This window comes from Prionailurus viverrinus, chromosome B3, assembly GCF_022837055.1.
Source record: "Prionailurus viverrinus isolate Anna chromosome B3, UM_Priviv_1.0, whole genome shotgun sequence".
NCBI lineage: Eukaryota > Metazoa > Chordata > Mammalia > Carnivora > Felidae > Prionailurus > Prionailurus viverrinus.
In genome coordinates, this window is record NC_062566.1 from 58,031,498 (window position 1) to 58,041,669 (window position 10,172).

Here is a 10,172-nt window from a genome sequence, read left to right on the forward strand (position 1 = left end):
AGGCACCCCACAAATAACCCAATTTTAAAATGAATACATGGGGGCGCCTGGGTGGCTCAGTCGGATGAGCATCCGACTTCGGCTCAGGTCGTGATCTTGCACTCCGTGAGTTCAAGCCCTGCATCAGGCTCTGTGCTGACAGCTCAGAGCCTGGAGCCTGTTTCAGATTCTGTGTCTCCCTCTCTCTGACACTCCCCCGTTCATGCTCTGTCTCTCTCTGTCTCAAAAATAAATAAAGGTTAAAAAAAATTTTTTTTTAATAAAATAAAATAAAATGAATACATGGGGTGCGGGGTGGCTCTGTTGGTTAAGTGTCTGACTTCGGCTCAGGTCATGATCTCACAGTCTGTGAGTTCGAGCACCACTCTGGGCTCCACACTGGCAGCGGTGAGCCTATTTGGAATTCTCTCTCTGTCCCTCCTCTGCACTTGCTTGCATGTGCTGTCTCGCACTCTCTCTCGAAAGAAATACGCTTTAAAAAAATAAAATGAATAAAGAACTTCAACAGACATTTCTCCAAAGACGATTTATAAATGGCCAACAAGAGGGTGCCTGGGTGGCGCAGTCGGTTAAGCGTCCGACTTCAGCCAGGTCACGATCTCTCGGTCCGTGAGTTCGAGCCCCGCGTCGGGCTCTGGGCTGATGGCTCAGAGCCTGGAGCCTGTTTCGGATTCTGTGTCTCCCTCTCTCTCTGCCCCTCCCCCGTTCATGCTCTGTCTCTCTCTGTCCCAAAAATAAATAAACATTGAAAAAAAAAATTTTTTTAAATAAATGGCCAACAAGAGCATGCAAATATGCTCAACATCATTAATCATCCGAGAAACGCAAATCAAAACCGCAATGACATGTCACCTCATACCCATTAGGACAGCCACTATAAAAAACAAAGCAAAAACAAAACAGAAAATAACAAGTGTTGGTAAGGATGTGGAGACATCGGGACCCTTGCGCACTCTTGATGGGGTGGTAAAATAATGGAGCTGCTATAGGAAACAGTGTGGAGGTTCCTCAAAAAAATAAAAATAGGGGCCCCTGGGTGCCTCTGTCAGTTAAGTGTTGACTTTAGCTCAGGTCATGATCTTGCTGTTGGTGAGTTCAAGCTCTGCACCCGGCTCTGTGTTGACAGCTCGGAGCCTGGAGCCTGCTTCAGATTTTGGGTCTCCCTCTCTCGCTACCCCCTTCCCACTCGTGCTCTGTCTCTCTCTGTCTTTCAAAAATAAACATTAAAAAATTTTTTTTGAATAAATAAAAACAGAACTACCTTATTATTCAGCAATCCTACTTCTAGGTATATATCCAAAAGAATTTAAAACAGGATCTTGAAGAGATATTTGTACATCCACGTCCATGATACCATTATTCACAATGGCCAACATGTGGAAGCAACCGTCATGTTCAGCAGATGAAAGGATAAACAAAATGCAGTATCTACATACAAGGGACTATTATTCAGCTTAAAAAAAAAAAGAAGGAAATCCTGGCGTATACTACCACAGGGGTGAAGCTTGAGGACATAATGCTGAGTAAATAAGCCGGCCACAAAAAGACAAATCACACACTATTCCACTTATATGAGGTATCTAAAGGCGTCAGGCTCATAGAAACAGAAAGTAGAATGGAGGTTGCCAGAAGCTGAGGGAAGGGAAGCAGGGAGTTCTATAGTCTAATGGGTTTGGTTTCAGTTGTGCAAGATGAAGAAGTCTCGAGATCTGTGGTACGGCAATGTGCATACAGTCAACGGCATTGAACTGTACCCTTAAAAAATTAAGAGGGGACGTTCAGGTTATGTGCTTTTTACCACAGGGACATGTGAAAGAACTCCTTGTCTAGGAACGTTTTCTGATCCTGCCCTGAGTGACGTTCCTCATGCAGTATCCTCCAGCCAGGCCCTGGGAGACTTCTTTTCCAAGTTCTTTCTAGAAAAGGAATGTAAAACCGAGCTCTCCAGCACTTCAGGAGCTGGCATGATAGAAGGAAAACTATCCCAAGCTCTAGGGGTCAGGTGTGGTGGCACGGGAGGCTGGTTTGCAGGTAAGGTCACAGGCAGCAGAGAGTATGTGCTAGCAGGGTGGTGGAAGGCAGGGCCGAGAGGAAGCTGCCCCAAGGAAGGGCACAGCCAAGGGCAAGGGCACTGTCCAGGGCTGGCTGCCACTCCCCAGGCTGTTGAGTAGCCTGCAAACAGAGAGCGAGGTCACCAGGACAGGTGGAAAAGCGGCCCCAGCAGCGCAGAGGCAATGTGAGTAGCTGGGACTCTGAGGGAAGGTAGCCTTTCGTCCCGGGAATGACATTGCCACATTGAGTGGGACTCTGAGGAGAGTTACCTGCTATTTTAAAACAGCAGCACGGGTAAATTGCTTGATATGTGATCCTCAAGAAGGTCAAAGTTAATCACTACTTGTGACTTTTTGAGACTGACTTTAAAGCTGAACCCTCTGAAACTTCGTAGGTTTTCTTTAAAATTTTTTTCATGTTTATTTATTTTTGAGAGACAGAGAGAGACATGGCACAAGTGGGAGAGGGGCAGAGAGAGAGACACACACACACACAGAATCTGAAGCAGACTCCAGGCTCTGAGCTCCAGGGCCTGACGCAGGGCTTGAACTCACAAGCTGTGAGATCATGACCTGAGCCGAAGTCAGACACTCAGCCGACTGAGCCACCCAGATGTCCCAACTTTGTAGGTTTTCTAATGTTCAGGCCCTGCTACAGGAAGGGAAAAAAAAAAAAAAAATATATATATATATATATATATATATGGCATATTTAGAATAGCTATTGATAGATCAATTGATCAAACTGTAGGAAACATGACTTAAATACTTTCCGGAGTAGATTAGGAAAGGAAGAATATTTTATTCACCATATGTTCAGCCTGGCCTCTCCCCTTGACTTCATAAAGTATGGGTTCCCTCACTTCATGATTAGTGCTTATGTCTCAAGGAAGCCCTATCTTTTTTGTTTTTTAATTTTTTTAACGTTTATTTATTTTTGAGAGACAGAGAGAAATAGAGTGCAAGCTGGGGAGGGACAGAGAGAGAGGGAGACACAGAATCTGAAGCAGGCTCCAGGCTCTGAGCTGTCAAGCACAGAGCCCGATGCGGGACCCGAACCCACAAACTGTGAGATCATGACCTGAGCTGAAGTCAGAGGAGGAAGCCCTATCTTGAGAAAGTCAAACATAGTCCAAAATGCCCACAGAATAAAACTACCTATATGCTTCAGTCCTCACAGTGTGGGAGAGTGACTTTGGACAAATCAAGGAATCACACATACGCTTGCCATCTGCAGAAATTACTAGGTAATTTGCTATTTAACCCTGTATCTGGGAAGCCTCTGAAATGGAGTCATTCTCATGCTTGAGACCCTAACTCAGTCATTCTTCAAAAGAAAACGAGATAAACTAGAGAAGGAAATACGAAGAGCTATCAGTGAGTACCGCAACCCAGCATTTCTCACCCTTGAGGAACGTCCCCCCATTAAAGGAGAAGAAAAAATGCCCAGATCTGGCGGTAACTTGCTAATCAAGCAAGTACAAAACATGAAGCTGAGGACACTTCCACTAATAGTTATCACACTAGTGCGAAAACCAAAACAAAATTACAAGTTCAAACAAACGTTCAACTACAAACGATCCAAACTGAAAGCATCAATTTTATGGGATAAATGATACCGTGTACCACGTTCCTGCAGCAGAATTCTACAGACCTAACTATGCTGCTGACTGATGGGGGCAGCTTCTTGGAGTTCAGCACACTTTGTCCTACCAACTTCCCAGCCACTTTTCTTTTCTTGTTGGTACTTTCACATTACATGTCTCTCTCTCTTTTTTTTTTTAACTTTTTTTTTTTAACTTTTTTTTTTTTTTAATGTTGATTTATTTTTGAGACAGGGAGAGACAGCATGAATGGGGGAGGGTCAGAGAGAGAGGGAGACACAGAATCCGAAATAGGCTCCAGGCTCTGAGCCGTCAGCCCAGAACCCGATGCGGGGCTCGAACTCACGGACTGCGAGATCATGACCTGAGTCGAAGTTGGACACTTAACCGACTGAGCCACCCAGGCACCCCTTTTTTAACTTTTTTAAAAAATATATAAGCTCTACACCCAACGGGGGCTTGAACTCACGACCTCAAGATCAAAAGTCACATACTCTACCAACTGAGCCAGCCAGACCCCCCGTTTCTGTTCTTTTCTAATCTGAATGGAACAATTCGGGTGGAGCTGCTTGGCATCGCCACTGCTGTAAATGCAAACTCACAAGCTGATACGGCTGGTGTGTCAGTCAGTACTCGATTCTAAGGCAGTTGTTCAAACCCTCAGGAACAGTGTACAATAATTTGTTTATGTTACCATCCACACTGAACATTCAAAATGAGGCAACTCCCCAGAATATTTCCTTGGGTCTTAGTTTGACAAAACTTCCATAGGCTAAACCTGAGGCTTTTAACCGTTTTTGTTTTTGTTTTTGTTTTTGGTACTGCAGCTCCGTGTGGCGGCCCGGTGAAGCCTCAGAATAATTGTATTAAAAAACGGAAAGGATCGCAGAGGAAACCAATTATATCGACATTTAGTTATCAAAATATTAAAAAATGAAAGCGTGATCTGGATTTGTGCTTCTTCATGAACACATTAAGGATCTAATAATGGCTGGTCTAATACCTTATAATTTCTAAGTAGTGATGAGCATAACCGATGGCTGTAATATCTTCAACAACTGTAAAGTGATATCAAAATATCTGTGATTTCTATGACAAAGTCACCAATTTTACTCTTTCATAAAATTATGAATTTGTAACACCTCAAAATATTTCATACATTTCAGAAGAGGTTTGTGAAAACAAAGATGTAACTTTTCCCCCACAGACCCCAGGCAAGAACCCTTGGCCTAAATCTTATGCCCCCCCAAAATGGTTAAAGTTATACACACATTAAAAAAAAAGTTATACACACATATTCGAGATTAACTGTAGGCTTGGATGTTTAATGAGCTTCCCGGTACATAGATTATCCATCTCTGTCCTTTCAAAGAGGCAGATGGTCAGTACCCAAACCCTGTGCTCTCGGCCAGCGGGTCTCTGAACCCCTGACCACCAAACCACAAGAAGCTTAACTGTCTTGGCAATGGTGAGGCTCTTACCTGGATATTTTCCTTTTACTCTTTTCCCTTCAAAGATTCACTGCAAAGGGAGATATGTGCCCTCCTTTTTAGCTCCCTGGAACCCCTCCCTCAAGGAGACCCACATTCTATAGTGGACCATGTGGCCCTCCCAAGCCAAGAGGAAGCCCTAAGGAGGTTCTGCTCATCCCCTATGAGGAGGAGTGGAACCCCCCAGAGCACAAGGACCCCTTTGGTTGTTAGGCAACTAGACATAAGGAAGCAGGGGCAGGAGACCTCCAGAGCAAGAGGTACCCAGCCAGTCACATGGTTGCCCTCTCTACCTACCCTATGGCTGGGAAGGGTTGAAATGCCCTAGGGTTGCTAGGCAACGGGACAGCATTCAGTGATGATGGTCTCCAGAAGATCGTTATATCCTTGGTAGTGTAAGGCACGTGGTGAGAGTGTGTGTGTGTGTGTGTGTGTGTGTGTGTGTGTGTGCATGCGTGCATGCTGTGATGCATCATTTCCCCCGGAGGCCTAGGATGCAGAAAGTCAAATTTCTAAAACAGCCAAAAGGAAAAAAATCCAAAACATAAAACACCCTAAAGGAACTTTTGGGGGTTCCAGGCTGGGCTGACCTGGAGGCTAGGGCTTACTACAGGGTGTGTTGGAAGTGCCCCCTCCCTTGGGGTGTACTTCTTCTCCCCTTACTGGCTCCTGCCAAAATCTGCTCTCTATCCATGGTCAAGGTGCTACAAGGGGCTGATAACAAATCTGTCATAAGAACCCAACTGGTAAGACTTCACGGCTGCTCCTGGCAGCTTGGAGCCTGAGCCCAGACTGAGAACCAAGCTCTCTGCTCCCAATTCTAGGTCAGCCTCTCAGTAGCTGTGTGGCAACCTCTGTTTCTGTAAAATGGGGTAGTAAAATCAATCAGGGAGCCATGAGGAAGGTCAAACATGCAGGTCAACCTGAATCTAACCACAAGGAAACCGTCAGAAAATCTGAATTGAGGGACATTCAGCAAACAACTGGTTTGGATGCTTCAAAATGTGGACGGCATGGATGACCAAAGGGAAAAAATGGTGGGAAATGCTTGGTGATGAAAGAAGACTAAAAACTAAGGGGTCGTGACAACTAAAGACAGTACATGATCCTTGATTGGGTTTAAAAATAAAAATAAAAAAAAAATCCCAAGACATTATCCGAACAACTAGACAATTTGAATGTGGACTTACACTGTTGTACTAATGTAAAATGTCTTAGGTTTGATTATATATTGGGTTATAGAGCAGAAAGTTCTTTTCCTTAGAAGACACATGATGAAATATTTTGGGGGTGAAGCACTGGGATGTCTGTGATCTATTCTGAAATGGTTTAGTAAAACATACATACACAGAGAAATAAAACCAACGTGGCAAAATGCAAACCGATGAACCCACATGTACGGGTTTTCAATGTACTACTGCATAACTTTTATGTAGGTTTGAACATTTTCAGAATAAAAAATAGGAGAAAAGGTATATAGACATCTCTTTTCTGGTACAAAAAAGCAGTTAATGAATGCTAGCTTCTTATGATTATTTGACTTTTGCATCTACGTGGCAATGATTTCTTAAACCACAGAGTGGCTGCAGCACAGCTGAACGACTCTGACACAGGATGGTGGCAGGACTCAGGGTGCTGGAGCCTTGCTGGAGCCTTCCCTACTCTGCCTGGTCCCTCAAGGGCTGATGACAGTGTTCCCTGACAGAGAGGGAGCTCTGGGAGGAGGATGTCTGAGCCCACCCAGCCTGGGTCGGAGGCCATATTCCGAGCCTGGTCTGCAGACTGCTCGTCCGTCTGTGGACGGGAAGACATTAGAGCCGGAAATGACACTTTTAATCCCAGGCTTGCTGGAGGCGGCCTTCCAGGTGCAGACCTTGAAGAGCAGATGATACTTTTGTGAGAATGAACAAGAGGTGCTCCTTCCTCTGGGAGACCCAGGCTGTGTTTGGGCCGTGCTGCCCAAGTGCACACACCAGCCTGACGAATCCCTTCTATGTAATATTCGCTTCCATTCAATGAGTGCCAGGCATGTCCTGTGGCTAATTTCCAAACCTCACCACGACTCTTCGGGATAGATGTTAGTTAGTTTGCTCATTTCACTTGTGGGGCAACAGGCTCAGAAAGGACTGTTCAATTGGCCCAGCTGGTAAGTGTCTGAGCAAGAGAGCAAATTTCTCAGGACCTCCTGACTCCTAAGCTCTTATCCCTCTGCTGTCCTCCAGCCCTCTGTTCAAGTTTTATGCCATGGAAATCTCCTTTCCTCGTGGACCACAAGTCCTCATAGTAGTGAAGGTGCCATGTGAGGAAACTAAGGCTCAGAGAAGGGACTTAGGAAGATCATTAGACACTTGTGGCAGAGTCTGGACTGGAAGGCAGGAATCAGGTTATTCATTATCCTTAATACCTCAAGGGACTCCCTCCCTAATAACAACTGGAGATTGATACCCACTTCCTCTAGGCAGCCTGGACGGGTTAGGAACAAGTGAATGCAGCCCCCTTTTACCTCGGCTTTAGTGATGCCATTTCGATTGTTGGAGGTTTTCCTTTTGGAGAATTCCCATGGCTGCTCCTCACCTCCCGGGCTCCTCTCTCGGTTCCACCTTTCTTCTCTTTTTTTTTTCTTCAAGAATCTTGTACTTAAAAGAAATGTTTATTTATTTATTTAGAGAGAGAAGGGGGAGGGGCAGAGAGAGAGGAAAGAGAGAGAATCCCAAGCACTGATAGCGCAGAGCCCGATGCAGGGCTTGACCCACAAACTGTGAGATCATGACCTGAGCCGAAATCAAGAGCTGGACACTTAACCCACTGAACTACCCAGGAGCCCCTCTTGGTTCCACTTTTCTTTTTTTTTTTTTTTTTTTTTTTAATTTTTTAACATTTATTTATTTTTGAGACAGGGAGAGACAGCCTGAATGGGGGAGGGTCAGAGAGAGAGGGAGACACAGAATCTGAAACAGGCTTCAGGCTCTGAGCTGTCAGCACAGAGCCTGACGCAGGGCTTGAACTCACGGACCATGAAATCATGACCTGAGCCGAAGTCGGATGCACAACCGACTGAGCCACCCAGGCGCCCCTTGGTTCCACTTTTCAAGACAGCTCTCTCTTACCTGGCTACGTTACTGCCAGTTCAGGCGACACCCCTTCTCTCCTGCTCTGCCTGAGCTGACATTCCAGCTCTGTCTGGGCTGCTTCCTCCCTCCACCTCTCAAACCTTTGCTATTGTTTCCTTAGTGGAACATCTCTCCTTCCTTCCATTCTTCTCCTTTTAAGAAGCAATATACTAGGGGTGCCTGGGTGGCTCAGTTGTTTAAGTGTCCAACTCTTGCTTTTGGCTTGGGTCATGATCTTATGGTTTGTGAGATTGAGCCCCATGTGGAGCTCTGTGCTGACGGCACCGAGCCTGCTTAGGATTTTCTCTCTCTCTCCTTCTCTCTCCCTCTCTGCCCCCCCCCCCAAGCACTCTTGCATGCTTTCAAAATAAATAAATAAACTTAAAAAAAATAAGCAATATGCTAACTGCCAGATGTCCATTGTGATTCCTGATATCTTTTTCTGCAGAAGTTCCTTTTCCTCTATTCCCTTGCTGCCATTTACCCATCCATCCATCCACTTACTCACCTAGTTATCATCATTCCATTCACACACACACACACACACACACACACACACACACACCATCCATCCATGCACTCACTCATGAACCAATCCACCTTTCTATGTCAGTCTGTTCATCCATCCATCTATCCATCTATATATCTCTGTCTACCTTTCCATTCACACACATCCATGATTTCATCCAGCCAATCATCTGACTTTCCATTTATTCAACCTTTATTGAGCACCTACTATGTACCAAATACAAAGCAAAACAAGGCCTGGCCTTTTCCTGTGGGAAACCCTCAGTCTATAGGGTAACCCCATGGGTTGAAAACTTTTCTAGAAGTGTGTACTAGGGACCATGGGATTTCAGAAGAGGGAGGGGTTAACAGGTCAGTAGGTGAGAAAAGCCTCAGGGAGTTCCAGGTATCCAAGACGTGACTATGAGTCCCCTTCCTTGTGGTTTTATTCCTCTGTGCCCATCGCTTCCCCAGCCCCCCATCTAATTCATTTTGTTATCTGTGGGTGTTTGGGCTGAGGCTAGGCTCGGAGACAAAAATCAAAAACTCCTCCCTTAAAGTTTCCCAGGGGCTGGCTCTTCCCCTGGCTTTCCTGCTATAGTTAGCCCAGCTCTCTCTTTCATCTCTCAGAACAGCTCCCTTTTTATTACTGGACACTTGTACCCACTAGCACAGCTTTCCCACTGGAGGGCTGAGGGGTAGGGGACGACCTGGCCTGACCTTGGTCCTTCTTGTCCCCTCACAATGGCACAATCAGGACGGATGCTGTGATTCTCTTTGTCTCTATGCAGTTGGGTCCAGGACCAGGCAGTAACAGGCTGACGAGCTCAGTAGGGGGATGCTACAGAAGACGAGGTACTCCTGGGCATGCGGGTCCCTGGAAGCTCCCTTGAGGGCAACATCGCTTCCCTCTCAGCCTGCCCCCCCCCCCCCCGAGTTTAAGTCCAGCTGAATGATCACACTGGGAAGAAACCTAGACTATATCCCCTGGGAGGTGTGGGTGACTCTGTTCTCAGCTGAACGGCTGCAAGCCTAAGCGAGATGGAAGCTAGGTGAAGGTAGCAATAGCCACCCAATTAACGACAATGACACAAACCAAAGATAATCAAAACCTGCAGTGAGGTGGGTAAACTGCTGAGAAAACACCCTGAAAATTACAGTATGGGCATTTGGGCATGGTGATGCTATATGTCTTCCAATTTCCAAATGAAAGGCAGGGGCAGTGGTCTTGCTATAAAGCCAGGGAAAGGTCACGGGGCAGAGTTTTACCTCAGGATCCTCCCCCACTTCCCCCCCCCCCCCCCCCGCCCCATCTACAGGCTCTTACTAGGCCAACAGCTATTTTCTGGTTGTTGAAAAGGTCATCACAGACCCGAAGGGAAGCGATACCCATAAGTCAGAGTATCCAAG

At 45.9% G+C, this 10,172-nt stretch overlaps 1 long non-coding RNA gene across 1 annotated transcript; it reads right to left on the bottom strand.

Annotated features, from left to right (window-relative positions):
• Positions 1-6,710: 6,710 nt before the first annotated feature.
• LOC125168637 (uncharacterized) lies at positions 6,711-10,172 on the bottom strand. Its single transcript, XR_007153229.1, has 3 exons — positions 10,090-10,172; positions 7,649-7,781; positions 6,711-7,018 (listed from the first exon to the last, which is right to left on the bottom strand). It is a non-coding gene; the product is annotated as an uncharacterized LOC125168637 (long non-coding RNA).